General features: G+C 44.9%; 2 long non-coding RNA genes across 2 annotated transcripts in view; both read right to left on the bottom strand.

Annotated features, from left to right (window-relative positions):
- The window catches only part of LOC142574240 (uncharacterized), a 77459-nt gene extending 71801 nt beyond the window's left edge, over nucleotides 1–5658 (bottom strand). Inside the window, exon 1 of the long non-coding RNA XR_012826466.1 lies at nucleotides 5140–5658. This is a non-coding gene — a long non-coding RNA (uncharacterized LOC142574240). The remainder of the gene's footprint in view (nucleotides 1–5139) is intronic.
- A 1535-nt stretch (nucleotides 5659–7193) lies between these two features.
- On the bottom strand, nucleotides 7194–14368 carry LOC142574239 (uncharacterized). Its single transcript, XR_012826465.1, has 2 exons — nucleotides 14306–14368; nucleotides 7194–7874 (listed from the first exon to the last, which is right to left on the bottom strand). It is a non-coding gene; the product is annotated as an uncharacterized LOC142574239 (long non-coding RNA).
- Between the last annotated feature and the right edge of the window lie 12596 nt (nucleotides 14369–26964).

Genomic DNA, 26964 nt, shown 5'->3' with positions numbered 1-26964 from the left:
CGAAGCAGAAAACTTTCATAAACTTGCATATCGCAGCAATTGTTTGGCAATAACTCTGTATTACAAAATTTGTTATTGAATGTTCCAATTCATGATGATATCAGCGCGCATTTGTATGCGTGTAGCTGTATATATCATTGCGTGTTTGCGCTGTTGACACTTCGGCGCATACCGAGAGTTTGAGCAAGCCGTTTGCTCGAGAGCTTCCTGCGTTTTCTGCGTTCATTGTGTGCTTCGCTGTGACTTCTTTGGAATATGCCTGCGTGTTGCTCGCTTTTTATGTGTTTGTTGCCTCGAAGATCAGCATGATCGGCTCCGACTCAGCGACATAAGAGCTGAGTGAGTGTTTCGAATTCCCCTTGTTCGTTCATTGCGACGAGGCGGACAAGAGCGCAAAAATGTGTACACCGCCTGTGCGTGTCTTAGGTTCTCCTCTTTTCTAGTTTTCATTCCTAATACTATCCTTCCGTTGCGAGAATTGGTCATACAGCACTACATTTGTGGTATTCAACATGGAGTTTTGTCCTGGTTTAGCATTACACTCCGCTTGTGGTGACGTATGGCAGCTATGTAGCGCCAGCTAAAACAGGGCATGTTGTACGCCGAGATTTCTGGTGTTCGAGCACCGATTGAGTTAGCCTTATTAATGAGCGCAAAACAATGCGACATGAAACCATCTGAACTGCAATGTAATGGACGATATTTCGTTGCGACCCGCCGTCTAGTACAGGGTGGTCCTTTATGAAAGGGAACACGCGAGCGCGTGGCCCGTGCTCTGCGGAGGCTGCTTACAGCGCCCACAAGCGCAAGCAAGGAGAAGCAAGACTTCTTATGGCGTCATCTACTGGCGGTCATAATGACCAGGCATGGCCTATACGCAAGCACCTGCTATAATTAGCGGGGCCTGCAGCGCAACGTCTGCTGCTAGCAAGCAGCGTTGGATACGCAAGCGCACTGGAAATGTGGAAGCGCCAACATACGCCCGGTAGTTATTAGGTACTCCTGGCGTACCTCTATTAATGCGTAAGCATTCTGGGGCTTCTTCCCCCGGAATTTTGTCCGTCCGTCCGTTCGTCCGCTCTTCTGTCTGTAAAGCTTCACACGATACACTGGATGCATAGCTGTACGTGAGGTCCTACAAGGTGTATATGAGAATGCCTTATGACTACGTATGACTAATGAGATTTGTGATTTTGACTATACATATAGACCTCTAACCTCTAACCTCTAACCGAGACCTCTACATAAGACCTCTAACCGAGGAACTTATCAAAGAATGGCGAGGTCACAAGCCATCGCAACAGAAGGTGACGAGGGCACTGTTGCCGTTTTTAAGGGCAACAGAATTCGACAAGCGGCTGTAGCTTGAACCGATCTTTATAGCGCTGCAGGTGCTACAGTGCTGTACGGGGACGGTATGCGGTGACGGTATGCGGTATGCGGTGAACTCACTTCAAACTAAATAAAGTGAAGTATTCTCTATAGTAATCGTGCTAGAAGCAAGTCAATCAATTGCTCTTTTTCTACTTTTGAGATCGCAACAAATCACAGAAATCTCTAAAATTCGCAACCTTCTCTGTGACTGTCCTCGCTACAATTTACAGAGACGATCGCTCACAATCGCGATGACGCGCTTTGACCGAAGACCTGTAACCGAGGAATTTATTAAAGAATGGTGAGATCACAAGCCATCGCAACAGAAGGCGAGGAGGACACTGTTGCAGTTTTTAAGGGCAACAGAATTCGACAAGCGGTTGTAGCTTGAACCGATCTTTATAGTGCTGCAGGTGCTACAGTGCTGTACGGGTACGGTATGCGCTGACGTGACCGACTGTGACTGTATGTCTATGCTCCGTTCTTTCTTTATCTCTACTTTGCTATCACTTCACCTCCCCCTCCTCTCTCTCCACAGTGTAAAGTAGCAAACCGGATCTTCCCATCTGGTTAACCTCCCTGCCTTGCCCCTTTCTTTTGTCTCTTTTTCTCTAAAATTCACAAATGGACGCTTTGTCTGTTCGGACACTTCATGTATGCACATATTCACTGTCTTTACTTACCCTGTCGCATGCAATAACAGCCCAGCAGGCAGTAGAAAACACTGACACTTGAAAACGTATGTGTAAAAAAATGCTTAAAAATTTTGATCAGAATACTGGCGTGCGAGTACATTTTCGTTTTGAGATATTCTTCCTGCACTAAAAGAACAAATGTTAATTTCTTTTTTCTAATTCACAATTTATTAGTTCTTTCTTCGACGTCTTCGACGTCGGCATCGTGGGAGGCCTAGGCCCAGCCGACTGAACTGCTGGTGCTCATTAAAGTTCACTCTCTCTCTCTCTTGACAATCCCTACTAAGTTTTCACTTCAAAGGTGTATGTTCAGGCTTTTTGTTATCGTGCAATTCCACGCTACGGTATCTGACGCTCTTGTCTCGTCGTGACGATACATGCGGAACGCCCCGCGAAGAAGCGTCGCGCTATGTTCGTTTACTCTCCGTAACACAAGTTCTGAGTGTCCGACGCGCAGCAAAATTAGTAAGTGGAAAATTTTTTTCAAAGATAATGTGGGGCAATGTTGTCTGATAATTGTTGGTGTCGCAAGGAATTACGAATGACTCTGTGAAAAGGATTCACATAGGTTGCTATGCATTATGACTGTGTGCTGGCGATGGTATTTTCATCACTGAAACATGCTTTGTTTGGTCAGTTATATTGCCTGCATTATTCAATACAAATAAAAGTGAAGTTGATTTCGAAAGCTGTTTGAGCAATGTCATTTATTTCCATCCTATTCGTTCACCTTCCTAAGGAAGCTAATGGAGCAATTCCCTTCAATAACAGCCTACCTACGTTCACATTAAGACGTACGCCACTCCTAATAGTTAAAGGATGTGCTGGCGTTTCAGCTAAGACGAGTCGCAAGCTCGCCTCGGCCTCAAAAGAAAAATAACTGCTGTCGTAGCGGCCGTAATGCCGGACGCTAAAGAAATTCAAACATTCGCGACAAGCAGCGTAAGATGTTTCCGTCACTCGCATTTCCGGTTGTGACGTCAGTTTTTTATTGTTTTATTTTTTCCTTGCCGTTAGTTATCCCCACGATACGTAGATGGCGCCAGTTACAACGAGCACCATTTCTTGACATGTGGGTTTCTATGGAAGCTTCGCACCTTGTGAACCAGTTCACAAGGTGCTGCAACCTGCCATTCGTTTTAGCGGTGCAGCAATGGCGCCCGCTGAACCATGCCGTTCGTTTCAAAAGCTGTTCTAAAGGTGCAGGGACGTTTCATGATTTTGCTGCACCCGCTCCACTGTCGGTGCCGACTTGGTGCAGGCGTACAGGTGCGAAGCAACAGCGTAGCAGACGACGCAGCACACGGGCACGAGCGCCGTTAAAGCCCTGCTTACGCACAACTGTTGTGTATACGCAACTGTGGTGTTTATTTACACCCCAGTAGCCGATCATATCTGCAGTGCAGGACCTCTCAAACATACGCGTTCCGTGCCCTTTACGTTAGTCGCACATAGTATAACATCTGAACCGCGTCTGCACATTCGCATTCGTTTCAAGTGCCGCCCTGTGCCTGCGCCGCAGAAATCGAGCTGCAGAATTTCTGAACTTCTAGTGAACCGCCGTGAACTGCTTCACAGTGGTGCAGGCAAATGGAACGGACCTCATATGGCTGTGATTGCATCGCATGCTCGTGGACATGGCGGCAGAACAGTTCAGAGAACAGCAACACAGGCAGTCATGCACAGGCTTTCGCCTATCGCAGTTTAGCTAAGCAAAGTGCCCATAGATTTACGACGAAATCGGCGGCGTCCGTTCGCAGAACATGTCATACTCCCCTAGGGGGCGCTCGTGACGTCATCGGAGTGGCGCGCATACTGCGCATGCACCCAGTAGATGGCGCCACCCTCGCGCTTCAACACTTCGTGGGCAGACACTCATAGCCGAGTCAGTAGGATTTCTCCGAAGCGCGCTCCCGTTTCTCCAACAACCAAGCGCGCTCGCGCTGCCGAACGAAAGCAGAAGTCGCGGCAGGCTCAGCAACAATACTCGAGTGGAAAGGAACAGGGTCTTCTAGAGTCTCACAACACAAGAATGTTGAAAGCCAGTGAACGGATGCGACTGAAGCGACTCAACCGGTCTCCTGGGACAAAGGCTAAAGAGGCAGAACGCAAGCGACAACAACGCCTTTGGACAAGCTCCAGCAACAGCGGCAACAACAACAGGGCACAAGAGCAACATAGGCAGTCATAGAAAGGCTCTCGCCTACAGCAGTTTAGCTCAGCATAGTGTCCCTAGACTTTTACAGAGTGAACAGGGCGAGCATTCCATTGGGACGCTTTTTCACCCACGGAATTTTCCCTAATCTCTTGGGCCTCATGCCCTTCGAATCGCGCAGCACGATTGCATAAGCAGTCAATGAGTTGATAAGGATGACAAGGAGTGATGAGGGGTTGTATAGGTCTCATCACGTTTGAAAATGGTTTGACATGGGTGGATGAGGTCCGAAAGTGCGATAAGAGCTTCCGATAGTCGGAATGATTCCGATAAGAATGATAAGGAGTGATAAATATTGATAAGGGTGGGATAAAGTCCGATAAGGTCAATAAGGACCGGTAATAGTTGATAAGGATCGGGTAATTTCCGATAACCTTGATATGAACAGCTTACGGTTACCAAGAATCGGATCGATTGAGGTAACGTTGATAACAACCGAAAATGATTGATAAGGGTCGGATCGAGTCCGATAAGGTTGATAATGACTCATAATAGCTAATACGGGTTTATACCGGTCGCATCAAATTTCATTAGGGCGGCACATTCTAAGTGGATTTTTCGCGTAGGTCGCGATAGCGCTGGTGTGAAAAGGCTTTCATTTAAAAACGGCTCATACTGGACCATTTGTGGCTCAGCTTGCTTGTGCGCTTGTTTGCTGTCCTTGAGAAATCCTTGTGAAATGGAAAATTTCAAGCAACATTTTTCGTTATTGTAGAGCGCCACATTCCCATTGACACATACCTACTTACCCAAGTTAGCGTCAAAAACGTTCTTTGAAGAGCGACACGGACCACGTGACATATATCCACTGCTACAAGTTGGCGTCAAAGAGTTTCTTCGAACAGCGGTACTTACCCAGTCCCGTTTGTGCAGGGCCCCAAGTCGGCTTCAAAGAGATTCGTTGAAGAGCGGTACGTTTTTTGTACTGATTGGCACTGACTCGGTGAACCAAGCAGGTCCATTGGATGGTTTAGAATCGTTTTACCTCAGCACAGCCGCCCCTGCGCTAAGCATTCAACCACGGATTACACACCCATGTAGGCAGGAAAACGGTCAGGTACAAACATAGATACATAGATATCAACTTACATAAATACATAGCCCAAGCAAAATGCGTAAAGTGCCCTAAAACCATAAACCGCTAACTTCCTAATAACTCGTAAATGCAAAGTTCAACGTCTAAAGGACTTTTACGGGTTATCCTAACCGTGATGATATTAAGAGTGTACGTACAGCGCAAGCGTTCACAAAAAGTAAAAAAAGCAGAAACGCGCTAACCCATCTGCGGTGGTCTTGTTTCCTTGTTGTCGTCGTTTAGTGTGTGGAAAAATTTCCACAGTGAAGTGAAACCAACTAGCCAGCCTTTTAGTCTTATTGTATGAACGGAAACGCGCACCAATCTAGTGTAGCGCCAAGCGATGCAACATGATGAACATCGAAGTTAGCGAGAGCTTGGAATAGAGGCAAACAAAGATATCCTAGCCAGTGTAAAGGCAAACAGAGCCAATCCGAGACTTGATAATGGTGAACATGCGTCGACAATTATACAATTTCGGGACTGAGACAGGTTCTTTGTGGTGCCAATTAATGTAGTTGCTCGGCAACCAAAATAGAGCACCCCTTTTCTGCCGCAAGGCTTTGCCTATTAAACGCAGAAATAAGACGTTTAAAAAAATTCAGAAGCTTTATTGAAGCGCTTCAGGTAAAATGCTTATCGTGTAGGGAAGAGACGTTATACAATTAGAGTGTACCTTTTTGTTTTTAAATTGTCTCAAATATGTTAGTGCGGTAGGACCAATCAATTGGCGGCTACTTAGTGAGTATTGTGCCCCTTGCGAAGTGCCGGCAAGCCGGCCGTCGAAATGTGTTGAAATATAAAGCGCGTTTTTCGATAAATCAATGGAAATAATTTAAAAATTCGGAGCGAATAATGCGATAAAGTAAAATAAACAACGTGCCGGAAACGGCTTCCTGAGTTGTAAAATAAATTTTTAGGTGGCGGAGTAGGAATTTACGGGCAAAATGACTTACTGAACATGGCGCATAAATTGTTGGAGCTGCCTAGATAGGCAAGCATCGCTTCGTTAGTAAAGCGTCCGTTACAAAATGAAGTTTGGTGCAAAGGATGGTGGATTTTTTTTTCTTTCCAAAAAGTCAGTTGAACGGAGAGAGTGACTTTTATCATTCTAAAAAGTACCTGAGCCAAGAATCAGAGACGCAACCACTTCGTTTATGAGAGTGATACTCAGAACGATGGTTAGAGTGAGAGGATTGACGACCCGCTGTAGTTTCTTAGTGGCTATGTTGTGGGCTGCTAAGCACGAGGTCGCGGGATCGAATCCCGGCCACGGCAGCCGCATTTCTGTGGGGATGAAACGCGAAAACACCCGTGTGCTTAGATTTAGGTGCGCGTTAAAGAACCCCAGCTGGTCCAAATTTCCGGAGTCCCTCACTACGGCGTGCCTCGTAATCAGAGAGTGGTTTTGACACGTAAAACCCCATAATTTTATTTTTTTTAGAAGATTGACGTACTGTAATTGTGCATGCAATATGTCCCAACGTAACAAGAGTGAAAACTTGCTTCCAGAACAACACACATGCCACCTCCGTTACCTCTAGAAGAGCTGCCGAAAAGGAGAAAAATAATAAAATTGCAAGACATTATCTTATGTGTGATGGAATTTGAGAAAAAAGAATGAAGGGAGGGTGCAGTCGCACTAACGATTTGTTTGATGATTTTCTTTTACTGAACTCCTTTGTTTTTCTCCATAGAGACCTGGGATACTGAGAGAGGCCTGTTTCCCGCGACTGCAAAATTAGCGTGTGCTGTTGCGAAGTCGGCTGTGCTGCAGTGCAGCCCGGAAATATTGTGGGATGGCTGCATGCCATGTGCTGGCAGACAAGGCAAGTGTCAGAAGCAGAAAAAATAAACATATTTATTTACCATAACCAGCATGTGGCATGCAAAAAAGAAACATTTTCACGTACCAGCAGGTCGCCACTTGCTGGCTTTTTTAGTGTATGATACAAGTAAAAATTTTAAAAAAGAGAAAATAGAGTAGCATTCATTGACGTGAGCGATTGCTTGCGCACTTCCGTGTGTTCCCATATTGTTGAAATTCCGGTCCAACTTTATTTGAATACAAGCTTCACCGCCTTCGCCTTAACAATTACACAGTCGCTGCTGCGCTTTCAGTTATCGACGCTGCTAATCCTGTAGATTGTGCATACGTCGTGGCTGACGTCGCAGTCTCAGCTGTAGAGCTATCTTTCGTAGACGGCGAAGCTGATATCTCCATTTCTTGCGTTTTAGTTGGGGTGCTTTCTGTGCTCCTGACTACGGTTGGGTACTGTTGGGTAGGTGCGTTTGCCAACGTCGAGTCGTCCTGCGGTGACCCAGAGAAAGTAGTTGAAGACGCATGGTTGGCAGTAGTGGTCTCTTTTTCATTTTCCTCTTCTTCATCACCAGCCTGCTCACTCTCTTCTCCGCAACCCTCTTCGACGTTGCCGTAGTCGCCATAGTCGAGTTGAAAATGCCCATAATCCTTTGTTTGTAAAATCTTGCAAATCTTGTACCAGTTGAATAAAATCTGGTGTCGAATACATGCAAAAGAGAAAGGTAATTAAGGAAAGTTCATCGTCAACTTCTTACTATTGTGAAGGCAAGTTCACATTCACATGGTACCTTAAAATAACACCTGAAAAAATGTATATCAGTTTAGACTAAAAAATTGTCCTTTGAAAACTACATGTTTACTAATTTCGCGATGAAAGCTTGGTTACAAGAGAAAATGTGAGTCAAAGTGTTATTTTACGGGGCTTCGCACCGAACCTTAGTGCCGGCACGTCAGTGGGACGTCACCAAATCGAAGATATCGTTTCTTATTAGAGCCGCTATGACTCAGCAAAATTCTATAACTTAAGAAGTGGAGGTGCTGCGTCTTCTAGAACACAACGTAGTCCATGTTTACCAATATACATAATTAGCCCATATCAGATGACGTCAACATTTATGACGGCAACCGCGAGCGGCGTGGCCACGTGTCTTTCCTTATTGCATCTGTTCTAGCTTAGAAAGCCTTTTCTATTGCAAAAGATTTTGGTACCGCCGAAGATTAATTAAGCTTTCCGTTTACTAAGGTCAAAACCTTAGTGACTCGTTGCAACGACTAATTCACACACACAAAAAAAATGGCGCGTCCAGTTGAGTGATACAACATATACCATGATCAGCAATGGCTCATGCCCCACAAGCAAGCAAAAATGCAATGGCTCAAACCCCCTTAAAGGGAAGCTGAAGAGTCTGTCGAATTCAATAAGACGCTCATATACGGATGCGGGAACCTTATAAACCATGTAGGTAAAATTTGGGTTTTTTTAAAATTAGGAACGACGTAATCGTCGGTTAAAATTGCGCTCTAGCTCCGGCCCCCGTCGAATGCCGCGCGCTGCTGCTGACGCTGACGATGCGAGCGGAGACCGGAAACCGCGGTGTTGTGACGTCAACTCTAGTGTTTTGTTCCTTCGCAGCCTGCGCGACCGTGCCTGACCGTGCTTGTTTCTGCGTGCGTGTCATCGTAATCTGCTTCGATCGATCCTGCATTCCTTTGTTGGTGCGTCTGCGTGTATGTAGAGTGGTAGTCAACGTGCGCAGCATCAACTGAAGTGGTGGGCCGATCATGCCGGCTTTCTGTGCAGCCTACGGTTGCACGAGCACCAGCGGCCGCGGCGATGTTGTCTTCCATTGCTTCCCACAAGACAAGAAGCTTTTAACGAAGTGGGAGGCTGCTGTGAAGCGAAAGAATTTCAAGCCCTCAAGAACAACAGTTCTGTGCTCCAACCACTTCCGTGACGACGATTATCACGAGAATTTATCATTAAAACGTGCGTTGGGTTTGCCAGGCAAGTCGGCTCTTCTAAGGCCCGGCGCAGTGCCGTCAGTGTTCGCGTACACAAGGAGCGTACACACGAACTCGCCCAAACCTGGATTTTGATTTACTGCGAGCTCCTTCGTGTTAGCACGCTGAACGGAAGGTGCATGTTTATCTCCCGCCCTTGACGCAGGTTTTGTCGCAAAGCGCCGCGAATTTTCTATTTGCACGTGTGTTATAAAACACCCTGCATGCAGCTACCATAACGCAGTGCAAATGTAGAGTTTGCATGTGCTGGAAAGCCGGCGCACGCCAGGACGCTATGCTCCCCCCTTCTCTTGCGCACAGCGAGAAACCGACCGTCTCACGTAGCCTACGGAATTCGCCACCTTTACGACTTCGGTTACGAGTAGTGTGCGGATGGCGCACAGATGAAAGTCACTACACGTACTGCATGAACCGGGAAGCTTTTCACGCGTTTAAACCGTCTTTGTAGATTAATAATAATAATAATATTTGGGGTTTTACGTGCCAAAACCACTTTCTGATTATGAGGCACGCCGTAGTGGAGGACTCCGGAAATTTTGACCACCTGGGGTTCTTTAACGTGCACCTAAATCTAAGCACACGGGTGTTTTCGCATTTCGCCCCCATCGAAATGCGGCCGCCGTGGCCGGGATTCAATCCCGCGACCTCGTGCTCAGCAGCCCAACACCGGTCTTTGTAGATTGCCGACAGCTTTGGACAGCGCACAAATGCCGACGATCGCATCCCCGCTTACGTTCCACGAGGAGGCATGCTGGAACACAACACTACAGTTGTTTGACCGGAAACGAGCTCACTAGATCGGCGAAAGATCGGCGAGATCACTAGATCACTTTGCAAAAAAACATACTCACCAAAGAGCATTTCCAACACGAGGAGATCCCAAGACTTCGCTTTCGTTCGCGTCGAAAGCACTGCTCGCACCAGCATCGTTTGCTTCTTCGAGAGGCCGGCTCTTCGCAATCGGCTCGTACATGTAGGGAGTAACGCCGAACTCCTCAGAAAAACGCGGTCTCTCTAAATTTTCCATTACCTCTTAATTTTCCATTACAGCACCAAACTACCTGGCACCGCGCTTTATGTGTAGCGGCAGCGGTCGGTCACTAGAGTTGACGTCAAGAGGCGCCCGACCAATCACAGGCGGAAACGAGACGCGCGAGCTGGGCGTGTCCGCTGCTGCACTTTTCGTCGAAATAAAATGTATTTGCGCTTACTTTCGCTCAATTTGGATACGATATTCGAATTCGGAGGGTTGAAAACCACTATGTACACATGTTCACTCATTTTTTTCTGGAAAACCTTTCAGTTTCCCTTTAAGGTTCCAAGTCTCCGTGATCCTGGGACATTCTCCGCCCAAAATAACGTTGAGGTCGACGACTGGCTCAGCATGTATGAGCTCAGCATGAACTCACCATGTTTCACATTTCTACAGAGTACGGAGATACTGTACACGTGTATACCGATGGCTGTGTCACACCATAGGCCTCCACTGCAGCCTACGACATTCCGCATATGATCATCGCTAGGTGATTCGAAATAGACCATAGCTCAACATCAACTGCCGCAGAACTTGTTGCTATCCGGGAGGCACTTTGATTTATCTCCAAGGAGCCTCCTCACGCAAGGACGATATTCTGCGATTGCAAGCCATCTCTTCAAACGATTGACTCTGTCCTAAGACGGGGCCCGTATAATTCCATGGCTATAGAAATTACAGAGCCTCTCGAAGAAGAAACTAGAAATGGCCACAATGCCACCTTCCAGTGGATACCGTCACGCTGTGGCGTGATCGAGAACGAACAGGCAGACGCTGAAGCGAAAACTGCTTTAGATAAGATAATGCTTGTGAAGTACGCATTCCGTTCTCGAGAACACACAAACACCCTACTTCGTCGTGTAAAATGCAACTCTAAGTTGGAACACTGGACCCAGCCAGATCGAAGACATAAGAGATTACACAAATGGGAAAAAAGCAGCCACACGAGCAGTTCAAAAGCAGCCACACGAGCATGGTGCACCGGATTCGCCTTGGTGTCGCGTTCACGAACCGTTATAGACATATGATAGGCGCCAGTGATACTAGCCTAAACTGTGAATACTGTGAGGTGCCAGAAACACTTGAACATATATTTTGCGTGTATCCCGCGTACGCGCAAGAACGACAGCAACTTGTCTCCTCCATTGCAAAGATCCATAAGAGACCGCTATCAGGCGAGTTTCATTCAGGACCTTGGCCTAATGCAAACAGCGCAGTCCTGGTAACAAGTGCCGCTATTGCTTTTCTACAAGCCACTGGGCGGCACGCACGGCTTTAGAGACGCCAAAACTCTGTGAATTTCTATATAAGCATCTCTTCCTTATACCACCATCATTCATCAGCCCTTTCCTTCCCCGTCCCTTTTCTCCAGTGTAGAGTAGCAGGCCAGAGCAAATTATAGCTCAGACCAACCTCTCTGCCTTTCTGTAAATAAACTTCTCTCTGTTATATCATCATCATCATCATCATCATCATCAGCCTGGTTACGCCCACTGCAGGGCAAAGGCCTCTCCCATACTTCTCCAACAACCCCGGTCATGTACTAATTGTGGCCATGCGATGCCTGCAAACTTCTTAATCTCATCCGCCCACCTAACTTTCCGCCGACCCCTGCTACGCTTCCCTTCCCTTGGGATCCAGTCCGTAACCCTTAATGACCATCGGTTATCTTCCCTCCTCATTACATGTCCTGCCCATGCCCATTTCTTTTTCTTGATTTCAACTAAGATGTCATTAACTCGCGTTTGTTCCCACACCCAATCTGCTCTTTTCTTATCCCTTAACGTTACACCTATCATTCTTCTTTCCATAGCTCGTTGCGTCGTCCTCAATTTGAGTACAACCCTTTTCGTAAGCCTCCAGGTTTCTGCCCCGTAGGTGAGTACTGGTAAGACACAGCTATTATATACTTTTCTCTTGAGGGATAATGGCAACCTGCTGTTCATGATCTGAGAATGCCTGCCAAACGCACCCTAGCCCATTCTTATTCTTCTGATTATTTCCGTCTCATGATCCGGATCCGCCGTCACTACCTGCCCTAAGTAGATGTATTTCCTTACGACTTCCAGTGCCTCGCTGCCTATTGTAAATTGCTGTTCTCTTCCGAGACTGTTAAGCATTACTTAAGTTTTCTACAGATTAATATTTAGACCCACTCTTCTGCTTTGCCTCTCCAGCCCAGTGAGCATGCGTTGCAATTGGTCCCCTGAGTTACAAAGCAAGGCAATATCGTCAGCGAATCGCAAGTTACTAAGGTATTCTCCATTAACTTTTATCCCCAATTCTTCCCAATCCAGGTCTCTGAATACCTCCTGTAAACACGCTGTGAATAGGATTGGAGATATCGTATCTCCCTGCCTGACGCCTTTCTTTATTGGGATTTTGTTGCTTGCTTTATGGAGGACTACGGTGGCTGTGGAGCCGCTATAGATATCTTTCAGTATTTTTACATACGGCTCATCTACACCCTGATTCCGTAATGCCTCTATGACTGCTGAGGTTTCGACAGAATCAAACGCTTTCTCGTAATCAATGAAAGCTATATATAAGGGTTGGTTATATTCCGCACATTTCTCTATCACCTGATTGATAGTGTGAATATGATTTATTGTTGAGTAGCCTTTACGGAATCCTGCCTGGTCCTTTGCTTGACAGAAGTCTAAGGTTTTCCTGATTCTATTTGCGATTACCTTAGTAAATAGTTTGTAGGCAATGGACAGTAAGCTGATCAGTCGATAATTTTTCAAGTCTTTGGCGTCCCCTTTCTTATGGATTAGGATTAAGTTAGCGTTCTTCCAAGATTCCGGTACGCTCCAGGTCATGAGGCATTGCGTATACAGGGTGGCCAGTTTCTCTAGAACAATCTGTCCACCATCCTTCAACAAATCTGTTGTTACCTGATCCTCCCCAGCTGCCTTCCCCCTTTGCATATCTCCCAAGGCTTTCTTTACTTCTTCCGGCGTTACCTTTGGGATTTCGAATTCCTCTGGACTAATTTCTCTTCCATTATCGTCGAGGGTGCCACTGGTACTGTATAAATCTCTATAGAAATCCTCAGCCACTTGAACTATCTCATCCTTATTAGTAATGATATTGCCGGCATTGTCTCTTAACGCATACATCTGATTCTTGCCAAGTCCTAGTTTCTTCACCGTTTTTAGGCTTCCTCCGTTCCTGAGAGCATGTTCAATTCTATCCATATTATACTTCCTTATGTCAGCTGTCTTACCCTTGTTGATTAACTTCGAAAGTTCTGCCAGTTCTATTCTAGCCGTAGGGTTAGATGATTTCATACATTGTCGTTTCTTGATCAGATCTTTCGTCTCCTGTGATAGTTTGCTGGTATCCTGCTTAACGGAGTAACCACCGACTTCCATTGCACACTCCTTAATGATGCCCACAAGATTGTCGTTCATTGCTTCAACACTAAGGTCCTCTTCCGGAGTTAAAGCCGAATACCTGTTCTGTAGCTTGATCAGGAATTCCTCTATGTTCTCTCTTACAGCTAACTCATTAAACGGCTTCTTATGTACCAGTTTCTTCCGTTCCCTCCTGAGGCCTAGGCTAATTCGAGTTCTTACCATCCTGTGGTCACTGCAGCGCACCTTGCCGAGCACGTCCACATCTTGTATGATGCCAGGGTTAGCGCAGGGTATGAAGTCTATTTCATTTCTAGTCTCGCCGTTCGGGCTCCTCCATGTCCACTTTCGGCTGTCCCGCTGACTGATGAAGGTATTCATTATCCTCATATTATTCTATTCATAAAGGAGGTTGTGGCCAATCCTGCTCTGGTGAGGGAGTGCGTTACCGGTTCTGGTCACCGGGATCAGGCCACACTCCAGGCCTGTTTGTGCAATTTTATCAACGCGCGGATTTTTTTTAATACGGTGGAAAATTGCCGGCACCGGGATTCGAACCACGGACCTCTTGCACGCGAGGCGGGTGTTCTACCTCTATGCCACCGCTGCATTGTTATATGAAGGTTATTGAAGTTATTTTCTTTAAAAGCTGAAATTCTGATTTGTGAACACGATGATGATAGTATTATGTGAAATTAGATTATCCTTACCGGGTAGCATCGTAATTCAGTCCGTTTCAAAAACCTGTGTTGAAGGCTGTACGACCATGCTGGAAAGAACATACAGAATGAAAAGACATGAGCAGCGTGACGTTATCAGTTCGAGACGTAAACTAAACGTGCCTAAAAAACACCATACACTTCCGTATGACGCGAGATATTTTGCAGGAAACACAAGTGCAGCTTGGAGGTGTCCGTGGCTCAATCAATGCGCAGCACTAATAACGCAACAAAACATAAAATTATATATGTTAACTTGCATACCATGTCCGTCTATAAAGCGGCAATTCGCGCCTTGGTTGTGGTTGGCATTTATATTAGAAAGAAATAGGACTGCAAGATACTCAAAGAGTAACAAAGGTAATGCTACATTGAACATAATCTACATATGATACATTAGAATTCAAATGTCATACAAAATCATAGACAACAGGAAACATTAAATTTTTTCTGCCTTAAATATTTGTTTGACACATTGCGTGCGTTACTTAAGTTCATCATACGAAATGAAGGAGCAGTGCGAATACCATTTTTTTTTGCTCATTACAAGAGGTTTTTGGGGTATAGGAGGAGCCATCGCACTATCTTAAAATCAAAGAGCGGCTGATTTTTGTAGTAGGCCAACTTTCTCGGTGAAGCCTATAGTGATATTATTAGCGCCGAAGAGATATTTAACGTGCGGGGAAAGCAAACTAAATTTTTCCTTTTTCTTTATTTGTTGGTGCTATTTCTTACATTGCAAGCTAGGAACGATACGCTATCGTTGCTAGCTAGGACCGATATGCAAGCATTCCATGTATTTGCTATATACACTCCACTAATATTTTCACTGATATGAAGAGCGTATTAGCACCACAGCATTAAAGAGAAACAGGGATCATTACATACCTGGTGCAAGTGTAGTAACGGCCATTACGAGCATAAGATGAGCGGTACGCATGCTGAAAGTACCGATGTTTGGTTGTAGCTTGGTCGAGAGAGAAGTGCGCTTGACTGAAAGGAAAATATCCTAAACACGACAGCTGCTGCCTACCCTTCTTATTTACATGCCGACTGCCCACCACAGAACCGGTTTTTGCATGAAAAGCACATATATTTCAAAAACTTACGCTTTCAACTGCAAGCGCGTCAAACAGGAGATGAAAAAATAAAGTCGCGCTGACGTTTGGTTTTGCACTGAAGGAATGTGACAGCAATAATTTTAAAGCGCGTAGCAACTAGCTGACCTTGCGCTTTGAAAGAAGCTGTGATGTCATGAACTGTTATTCACTTGCATACCTCGATTTCTCGGAGTTCTGACTAGATGTGGAATCCTCTCGGGAAACAATGATGTATATAGGACGCTAAATTAGCATACCTATCGTGTCGTATGCAAATACTTGCACTGTTGGTTACTGGCGCAATGGTCAGTTTTGAGGAAGCAAGGCTTGCTTTCAAAAATTGTTTTTTTTAATTGCTTTGCCAGATTGCCTGTAATCATTGTCTGTTCATTGCCTCTTTAGCCATTTCCCCTCCCCCCAACGCCGAGTAGCAGTTAAGAACATTGATGCAGTCCGACCTCTGAGCTTTTCTATCATAATAAATACATCTGTCTCTTGCCTGTTTAGTTATCTTTGTTTTGTTTAGTCATTTAGGTAATCTCAGCAGCAATATAATCGAATTTCAGGTTAATTAAGGCATGTAAGGCGTTCAGGTGACGGCCCCAAATTACGAGAATTTTAAAGGACCCTCGGTAAAGGTTGCATCAATAAACATTATATGAGTTTTAGCATCAGTAAGAAGAATGGAATAATCAAGTATGAAATAACCTTAACGATAACATAATGAACACACACACATATTCTTACGGGCTACTCTCTGTGTAAAGAGGGTTTATTGGGGCGCAACCGACGGTACTGAGCGTCATGATGATGATGAAGCCTCAATCAATGGCACAAACCCACTATGGGGGATAGGCCACGAATAGGTAATATGATGGAGTAAATAAAGGAAATTGGTTAATAAATACCTAACACAAAAAAGTAAATTAAATATATAATCCAGGATGAAAAATACGCTGTGAATACATAAGTAAAAGTAGTGATCAATACTATAGTAAGCCTTGCGTTGATAGGAATACTAAAGAAGAAGGCGAATAAAATAAAAGATACTTAAACTTGAGTAAGACAATTTTTTTGAATAATAATACTAGTAAGATTTAAACTGGTCATTTGTGCTTTTGCGTTTTGAATTTTCTAAACTGAAGTAGAAGTAAATCGATTGCGGAAACTAGGAACTATCAAGAAGACATTCTTTTTGTCCCACATATAAAATTATAAATGGCTAGGCAAACGTTCCTGTGGCTACATCCCAATACTGTTGCTCCAAGGGAGAGAATAACAGTGCTGTTTAAAGGCAATCCTAAATTTTGAAGTGCGATTTCTAGACATAGCTTTTGATGAGCAGAAGACCGCCCACAGGATAATAAAAAAATGATCTATAGATTCCGCTTCATTGCAGAGGTAGCACAGAGGGGATTACGCCAGACCACACCTGTGAAAGTAAAAATGAAGTTATGGAATGCGGGAACGCAGCCTAGTAAATGAGTCTTCGAATTTCCGGTTAGGACACCGTTTCCGGTTTCAAGAATAATTTAGGTATAAGAAATCTGTACATTTTGCTAATGACAGGGCGTTTTTGTCTTCGCTCAAAGAAAATTGTCTATATCTGGCTGCAGTGATGTGCGCCGTTGCGCGCAGCACATATAGCACAGGACTTGTTAAAGATGCTCGTGCCAAGGAATCGGATAGTTCATTAATATGAATGTCTCGGCGGCCTGGGACCCATACCATATGAACTAAATTTAAGTGAGGTGGAGCTAATGTACAAAGCGTGTTCAATGTTGTCGACTTTACTTTCTAGACGCAGTAAAAACGCTGCATACAGACACAGAATCTGTGACGATAATAACTCTTGTAGTATGAAGGGGTAATTTCCTCAAGGCAAGCACTATTGCAGGAAGTTCGGCATGAAAAACTGATATCTAAACCGGTAGGCGAAGTGAAAAATACCAATCGAGGGATGGTGAGTAGATAGATACCCACGCCTGCCTTCTCTTCACACGAAGAAGAATCAGTCGCTATTAAGTTTATTTTCAAACGGACCAAGTATTCTTGTAAGCGGTCATTCAAATAAGTTGTGTGCCGAAATTTTGCATTGTTAGGAAAAAATGTCTGCAACTTCAATTTCGAGCGATCTTGGAGCCCTATGAAGCGCAATTATTTATCTAAGGCTAACATTTAAAGGTGTTGATTGTGCTTGCACAAATACAACTTGTGGGGTATGCAATCGTGGCCACGTGATTTCAAAAAATGAATTTGTTTCACCAGTAAATGCATATTGTCCACGTCGTAGCGAAGATTCATAAGCTCTTAAGTAGGTTTGAACCGTAAGCATGCGGAATCACGTGTGAAGGGTAGGTAGGCGCGATTCCAGGTATAACACATTATTAGCAACGAATTTAGGGAGAGCTGAGCATAGTCAAAGAGCTTCTCTTTCTAACAGAACAAAGGGTCTTAATTTATATTTTGCACTTACGGAGAATAAAACACAACCAAATTCTAGAATCGGTCGTACATACATACGATAACTCATAATTAGTGTGTCACTTCGCATACCAGAAAGTCGGTTACTGATTCTACGAAGTAAACCTGCGGCTCGTGTCCCCTTCGTTCCAATATTTTCTATGTGAAAACGCCAGTTAAGTTTTCCGTCATATATGATACCCAAATATTTACGCGACTCTACCTGGGGAATGGTTCTCTGTTCATATACTAATGATAACTGTAACGGACCGGAAAGCGCAAAAACAAGGACTGCACTTTTGTTTACGTTTCCTGACAGACGCAGATTGTGAAGCTACCTCTGTAGAGTACAGAGGTACCTTTGCAAAGAAAGGTGAAAAGAATTGATGTCTCTACCTGTCGCAAAAAATGCAATGTCATCTGCATAGACATAGAGGTTCACATCCTGGTGCAGTGGTACTGAACTAATCAATAGGTTAAATAGTACAGGAGACAGAACAACCCCTTGGAGCACCCCTCTCGTCTTATCGAACTTTCTTGAAGAAAAGCAGTTCTGAAAACATTGAAATTTTCTGTTTCTTGGAAATTCAAAATTCCATGCTGTTATATATCTCGGAAAATTGTAGGACTGTAATCTGTCCAGCAGTCATAAGGTTTCGCGATGTCAAGAGTCACTAAAGCACTAACTTCAGTTGAGGATCCGTTATCGCTAGGGGAACGTCTTCTTCCTTCTCTTACCCCGTGCTCCACTACTGATGGCGGCACATACCCGAATCATAAAAAACTTTCACGCTTGTAACCCATCCTCCCGCGCAGACAAAGCCTATCGGGCAAGTCAAACAGCATCTCGAGTGGCGCAGGGCTTCAAGGGGGAACATGAGTCACTTCGGTCTTTGAAGAGCGTCAACGATTTGAAAGGAGACGCACTATGCGGTACGTCAGTTCGCTTATATGGCCTAACACAACGTAAGGTCAAACATAGTGCGCCAGTAGTTTTTCGCACAACCCACGTTTTCTGGTAGGCGTCCACAGCCACACTAAGTCACCTGCAATATATGTGACGTATCGGTGTCGGCGGTCGTCAAGTGTCTTCGAGCGATCTTCAGTAGCACGAGTGCACAAATAACAAGGCGTTGGGCTTTTTCTGCACGACAGATGGTCTCAGATATGCAGGTATCATTGTGGCTCATAAATGCGAAAACCTTATCAAGCGTGTAACGTGGTGGCCGAGCGTAAAGGAGAAAGAAGTGGCTGTAGCCGGTAGTTTCGTGCTCGGCGGTGTTAAATGCATAAGTAACGAAACGCAGAACGGTGTCCCAATTATTGTGATCCGTCGAGATGTACATGGACAACATGTTCGTGAGAGTTCTGTTGGGGCGTTCCGTAAAGTCGTTTGTTTGTGGATTGTATGGCGTATAGTGTTGAAAACTTGAACAACATAGACCAAATATCACTTCAACCACATCTGCGGTAAACTGTCGCCCACGATCGCCAATACAACTTTAGGAGGACCGTGTCGGAGAATGATAAAATGTAGAAAGAAAAGGCATAAAGATGCTGCAGTAGCCGATAGTATTGCAGCCGTCTCACAGTAGCGTGTCAGGTGGTCTGTGCGCACTACGATCCAAAGATTACCGTTAGAGAACCGGGAACGGCCCGCGAAGGTCGATGTCCACTTGCTCGAATGGAGTCCTTGGGGATGGCACAGGATGTAGTCTACCAGGGGGAGTACTTGTGGGACGTTTGTGACGTTGACCTTTGTTGCAGATATAGACGTACTGCCGCGTCGTCTGACGCATATTAGGCCAGTAAAATCTTTCTTGACGATGGCAAACCGTTCTAGCTGCTCCCAAATGACCGGAGGTCAGTTCGTCGTGCATAGCCCTCAAGATCTAAGTACGCAGACTTTTCGGGACAACCAGGAGATATCGTGAGCTTATGGTATAATAGTCTTTTCTGTATAGACACCCATTACGCGTGCAAAAACAATTGGCTGTTGATTTCTTTTTGGCAGCGAGGAGTTGTTTTAAAGTTTCGTCGTTTTGCTGCTCAGTCTTAAGGGTATTGAGATTTAAAAATGCGGGCTCCAAGGACACGATATAGTCAAAGTTGTCACCGTCACAGTCCGTCGTGAGAAGCCGTAGCCACGCCAGGCAGTGGGCGTTGGCGTGCCGTCGGCTGCTTTTATTGGCAACGGTGAAATCGTACTCCTGTAGACGGAGTGTCTAACGTGCAAGCCGACCAGATGGATCACACAGATAGACAAGCCAGCACAAAGGGTGATCGTCTGTGACGATGGTGAAAGGGCGTCCGTACAGCTATGGCCTAAGGCGCTGCACTGCGAAAACCACCACGATACATTCCTCATCTGTGACGGTGTAATTACGCTAGGGCTTGCTTAGAGAAAGACTTGCGTACACTACGACGTGTTCCTTGGTGTCGAAGCGTTGAATAAGAACCGCTCCGACACGAATACCGCTAGCGTCCGTGTGCATTTCTGTGGGAGCCAAGGGGTCAAAGTGTTTGAGAATTCGATGGGATGTTCAATGGAACTTCACGTGAAGCACACACACATTCTAGAGTCCAGTCAATGTGAACGCCTTTCTGAAGCAGACACGTCAGTGGATCGGCGATGCGAGTAAATCCGGGAATAAACCGAAGGAAGTATGAGCAAAGGCCCAAGAAGCTTCGTAGCTCTTTTACTGAGCGAGGTTGCTGAAAGTCTTCGACCGTAGCCATTATGCTGGATCAGGTCTTATGGCCTCTTTGTCCACTGGGTGGCTTAGAACTAGTGTGTGCCGTTCTCCAAAACGACATTTCTTGGAGTTTAGTACCAAGTGTGCTTTGCCTAGGCACTCTAGCACAAGACTGAGGCGAGCGTTGTGTTCACTAAACGTGCGTCCAAAAATCACGGCATCATCCAGATAAGACATCCAGACTTCCCACTTCAAACCACGCAGAATGTTGTCCGTGAAGCACTCCAAACATTCATGCGCGTTACACAGCCCGTACGACATCACAATAAATTCGAGAAATCCATCTGGTGTAATGAATGCCGTTTTTTCCTTGTCTTCCTTGTGCATCAGGATGTGCCAGTATCCGGAAGTATGAAGACGAAGAAAGGCAATCTATAGCATCATCAATCCGTAGCAAAGGGTATACGTCTTTCTTGGTAACGGCGTTGAGGCGGCAGTAGCCGACGCAAAATCGCCATGTGCCATCTCTTTTTTACTAGAATTACTGGGGCTGCCCACGCAATACTGGACTCTTGGATAAGGTTTTTTTTTGGCAACTCACGGACATGGTCATTGATCACGTTGCGCTCCGAAGGTGATGCCCGGTATGGCTTTTATCGCAGGGGCTGGCGAGATTCCGTGTCTATGCGATGCTGTACACGAGAAGGGGGAAAGGATGGCGGAGTCTCGTGCTGGCAAAAGGCGAACACTGCGAAGTGTTTATCATAGCCATCATGGAAGTGTCCGTGGCACATGCATCCGAATGGGACTCATCCTTTGCACCGGGGTTTCTGCAACGATGGTGAGCGTCAATACTTTATGTTCACGAATACCCGCAAGTTTCAGACCTTTCGGTATTATTGCAGGTTCATTGCAGCAATTTGTCGTCCATAAGACAGTAAGCCCGTCGATAACCGACAGCTTAGAATAGGGCACTTGAGCATTCTTCTTAATGCAACTAAGGTGAGCGGGCTCGAAGGTGGCCTCAAGTGTTCTGTCCGTTGTAGGAGAGTAGGCGTCTGGGACACATTTGGCAGACAACGGCGGTGCGACGGTATCTGCGGACACACAAAGGGCACCTTCGTAACACGGCTGCTGTTCCACATATACTGTGGGAATTAAGGCTCGAATCTACAGTAATTTCTCCTGTTCGGCAATCGACATTGGCACCAGGCAGCTTCAGAAAATCGAGGCCAGAATTGTGTCATGCATAGCATGAGGTAAAACTACAAAATCATCGTTAAACGTTTCACAACCCAAGCTACCTGCTGCGCTGTACACACATACAGGGTGCAATAGTTCCCTAAAGACTTCACGAAACACATCGGCATGGTCCAATGAAAACAGCACTTTCCGTCCTAGCAGCTTTTGAATGCGTTAATCATTACGGAAACGGTCGCTCCAGTGTCCGATAAGGCCATTGTTCAGACGCCGTCTGCACGTACACAAACCTTATCTTTAAACATGCAAATTGCGTGAGGTATTTCTGACATAATCCAAGACTGTCCAGCGGCCTCACCTCCAACGACCACGCTGACTAGTTTTCCGGCGAAGGCGACGCATAGCGGTGCCTAGGAGATGTTGGCCGGCTTACTCGAGGGACAGACGGTGGTGTGAAGCTCCGATCAGAGGCGGGTGAACGGTGTCGCAGCGTTACCAGTGTCTCGTTGGAAGTACCGCGTGGTTATGTTTATGCACGGTCAGCGCATATTGTTGATTGGTCGTACCTCGATGGCTGGCGGCGCTGCGGCGCCACGTTGCCGTACCTGGCGATGTGGCCCTCGATACCGCAGTTTTAGCACAAGGGCAGAGGACGCTCGACGAAATGCCGCTCAAAGCACTCAGCCGGCAGATGTCGTTGAACTGGGTACGGCACCTTAGTACGCTGGACAGGAGCCGTCCGTCTCTGTGTGTCATGGCTGGGGTGAAAGCGTTGCCTATATCGCTGTTCTGACGGATACATCTCCTGATGTGACCACGTCGTTCCAGCCACATCGACGTCTGTGACACACACAGACGTTGGCAAATTATCGCATGGGGCTGCGGACGCCGAGTGATATACTGGTTACGTAGCCGGCGATGGAACTGTGTTGCACACTGGTCCATTGTATCGCCGCAGTTCTTCGCGTACTATTTCCCGAATAGTAGAGGCAAGGCCAGTAGAGGGACTCGTATCAACGCCGGTGACGATTGTCATGTTTGCCAGTCGTCCAAATTTGGGCGCAGTACGACATGTCTTCAACGTCTCAACTGTAAGGCAGTGAAGCAAGACATCTGAGGCGGATGTGCGGTCTTCTCTACCTATCAGAAAATTGTGGACGTCTTCTGCGATGCCTGCGATGCCTGCCTGCGATGCCGACTCGGTCACGCTTAGACATCTGCGTGTTTACGATCTTGCACAACTTGAGTATTTCTTCTATATAGGTTATGCACGTCTCTGTTGCAGTTTGAGCTCTTTGGGCAAGTGTTCTCTCCACACGTTTCTTTTTGGCATGAGAGTCGCCAAACAATTTCCAATTTCCTCGAGAAAGAGTTCCCACGTTGCTAATGAGTATTCCTGATTCCCGAACCACTTCAGTGCGGTCTCTCTCAAAGATAGGACGACGTTGTCAAGCTTCGTGACCGAGTTCCAGTGGTTATATCGGCTCAACCGATTGCAGTGCGTAAGCCACTCGTCCACATCTTCTCTCGCTCTTCCCGGGAATGAGCATGGTTGCATGTAATGGTGTGATGCAGCAGCTGCCCTTGGCCTTTGCGCGCTTGAATCTGGCTCCGGGTCTGGTCCTCCGATCTGTGGCATGATGACTGTTGTCGGCGCGAGGCCGGCTAGACGGCTGCTCCGGTGAAGTTCAAGGGATTGCAACTCCGTAGTATGGCGACGTCGTGCACCCAGCACCTCCACAACTCTCTTACGGGGGACTCTCTGTGTAGAGAGAGTTTATTGGGACGCAACCGACGGTACTGAGCGCCATCCCAGGTTCCGTTATCGCTGGGCCAACGTCTTATTCGTACCCCGTGTCCCACTACTGCTGGCGGCATATACCGAAATCATAAGACTTTCACGCTCATAACAATATATATATATATATATATATATATATATATATATATATGCTTCTGAATGCACCAAAAACTATAATTCAGCAAAAAGTACATTATTACAAACACATCCAGGTTCTGAACTGAAGATGCACGAAAACAACAAATTTCCCAAAATTGCTTTTAATGAACAGAAGAATAAAACTACAAACTTTGTATTTTAAATACATGGGAAAATGATTCCATACTGTCATCACACGGACGGATGATCATTTATAGTAATTAATAGACACCTTTGAAAAAAATTATAGTTAGCAGAAACCCGGGTGCAGTTGGTAATTACTAAACGCTTAAAATCAGCGAATTATTATAGTTTATTATATTTATACGTAGAATACCGCAATTAGGCTAACTTAAAACTATTAAGAGCGGTTAAAATATTGTTCCAATGAAGCAGGCAAGTCGCACTTCTGCCACGATGACAGTGTTAAACAATCCGAAGAGCCCTTTTTTCTAAATGGTGAAGACATAAAAGATGAAACTGATAATTATTCCCCATAATATAATGCCATAGCTGGTTTGACTATGTATGCAAGCAAATAAAGACAATGCGAACGTGACGGGATAAATATGACCATGCTGTAAACATCGCACGAATGCCGAATGCTGTATCTTTTCAATGCGAGCAATATGGTTAGCGACCTTCAAATTAGCGTCGAGGTGAACTGCAAGGAATGATAGACTGTTACAGATACTAATCAAATGCTAGTCAATTCTGATGCTACATAATGAGGCTGCCTTACGCTGAGGTGATTAGAAAGCTAGAAATTAAGAAATATTTTGATGAATAAGTAAATAAATTAGTGGCACCACTTCTACGTGCTATTAAGAACACCATTCAATGTCTTAGTGACATCGATGCTACATGTATCAGGAAAAGAAATAGTCTCATCGTCGGGATATAAAACGCAACGAGCTAAGTTTGTACAGTCAGGAAGATCATCGATGTGAAGTAAAAATGTAGCCGATCAGGCCAAGTCCCTTGAGCACTGCTTGAATAATTGCTTTGTACCGGAGAAAAAGCTTGGTATGTATACCGTGTGCTTCTTTTGATTAAGGAGCGTTTGAATAACTTCAGGCTGGACCATTTAAAGAACATCAGGCTGGACCATCAATACCATACGCTTCGAGCCTGTCAGATAAAACGAGATGAGTAATGGTGGCAAATTCCTTTGGGAAATCCGAGAAAAACCAGCAAACCACACCTAATAAATCAGTAGAGTGGTAATCTATACAATTTCAGATAGCTGGACAACTTTAATGGAGCTGCCCGCGCCAAAGCCAAACTGGCATGGTTTCTGAAAAAGAATTACATGTGTTTTTTTGAGCAAAATGTAAATAATCTTTCGTTAATTTTACTATTGGTGTCATAGATAATTGGAGTTAACCAAATTCTTTTATCAAAAGTCATAGGTACAGAAAATGTAAGCACTGTACTATGCACAAGCGCGTATTGACCAATTAGCAGTAGATAAAACATAAATGTATACATAAACTTTAACATGATGTGGCTTACAAAGAGAGGACCAAACTTATTTAACTAAGTTAAAACTATCACCTGTTCCTACGAGTAAAATAGCGTCTGAGCTGTTTCCTACAGTTATTCGAGATACCAAATGGGCATGCTTGAAATACATAGACACTTGCAAATATTCCCTATCCACTAATCAAGCTTTCAGAAGAAACTGAGTGTTGTATGTCGTAGATTTCCATGTCTCAGAATAAATGAGAACACTTGTTGCTCTTCCGACTTCAATGATATAATATTATATCATTGAAGCTAACAAACCAGGCATGGAAACGTATCGTTACTGTTTTACACTGTGCTTACGTTACAAGCACTAGCTCGCGTGTTTTTAGTGGTCATGTACAATCACTTTCTGTGCACATCAAAAGACCAAACTAATATGTTTCACTGTACCATAATAATCTTGGGGAAGGGGTTTTGGAACTTATCCTGTCAGCTTGGATAAAAAAAATCAAGCTAACTTTGTTTTCAAATGTTGACAAAACATGGCATTGATATAGAGCAGAGTTCGGAGAAAAATTATAGCGCGCTCATTTTTAACTTACTTAATTTTTTGGGTTTAAGGCACCGCGTTTGTTAACCGAACTTTTAAGATTTTCGGTTTTTATGGGCTTACATCATCTTGATAGCATGAAGGCTTGTTTTCTAATGATTTGGTAAGAAAGGACTGCGATGTTTCAAGATACTTTGTTTAAACTGGCAACAAGATTAGAAGCTTTCACATAAAAAAGAATGCTCAGGTTAATGGCCCGGTTGGTGCGACCAGATGGTCGAAAGAAGAACCACGCTTTATTAACAGTGATTTGGCAATATTATTTAGAGGGGCAAAATAGAACCCGCATTGGGAGGAAGCAGATGTGTACACAAAAAGACGTGATACTCAGCGGAGAAATGCATGATGGTGCTTGAATAATTGACGTCATCGTGTGAAAGATGTAAAATCGCAGGTGGCAGGGGCGCCTTGCTCAATAAATAAATTTCTGTATAAGTGATTCTTCGATTAAAAATACAATTCTGACGTGTTACCCTAAAAAAACGCATTCTATTGTGTTTGTCGACAAAAAGTCACCCGATCTCACTATTACAATAAGCTATGGGACATTTACTTTCAGCCTGATATCCCTGAAGACGTGTCCTTTCCGCGAAAGCACCCAGTGTGGAACAGGTCCCCAGCAGAGGTTAGGGAATCGTCCTACGCTGTCTTCGTAATAGCACGAAGGCACACCTGTCGGCAGGTGAATTTGCTAGTAAGGATGAGTCTCTATTCTTGTAATCTTGAGCTTAAATAAGTTTGCTTTCCGACATGACGTATGCCCTATGTCACGGCCGGGGTACGCGAACTCAGTACTTGTGTACCTTTGTGCGATAGTCCCTTAAGGAGCAAAATATGTATTCTGTCAATCATTAACATTATGTGTTGATGAACATTGTATACCCACCCCTGCACATTGAAGGCTAGCAGGATAATACAAATTAATAAATAAGAAGTAGTAAATCAATAAATAAATAAATTGCAGAACCTATCCTCCGTCCGTGAACCCACCGTGAACTCCGTCCGTTGACCTTATCAACGGGCTTGTCAGTTGCACGGTTGACATGTTGCGGTACATACAAAAAGCGCCACCGGGACAGTTGACCATTTGTGGCTACAGTGTCCGCAAACGATTGGACACCTGACAAAGGCAAAGCCTAAACAATTCCGCCAACACTTACCTGACATATCTG

This window comes from Dermacentor variabilis, chromosome 3 (genome assembly GCF_050947875.1).
Source record: "Dermacentor variabilis isolate Ectoservices chromosome 3, ASM5094787v1, whole genome shotgun sequence".
NCBI classification, from domain to species: Eukaryota; Metazoa; Arthropoda; class Arachnida; order Ixodida; family Ixodidae; genus Dermacentor; species Dermacentor variabilis.
This window is presented reverse-complemented; position numbering and strand designations above follow the sequence as displayed.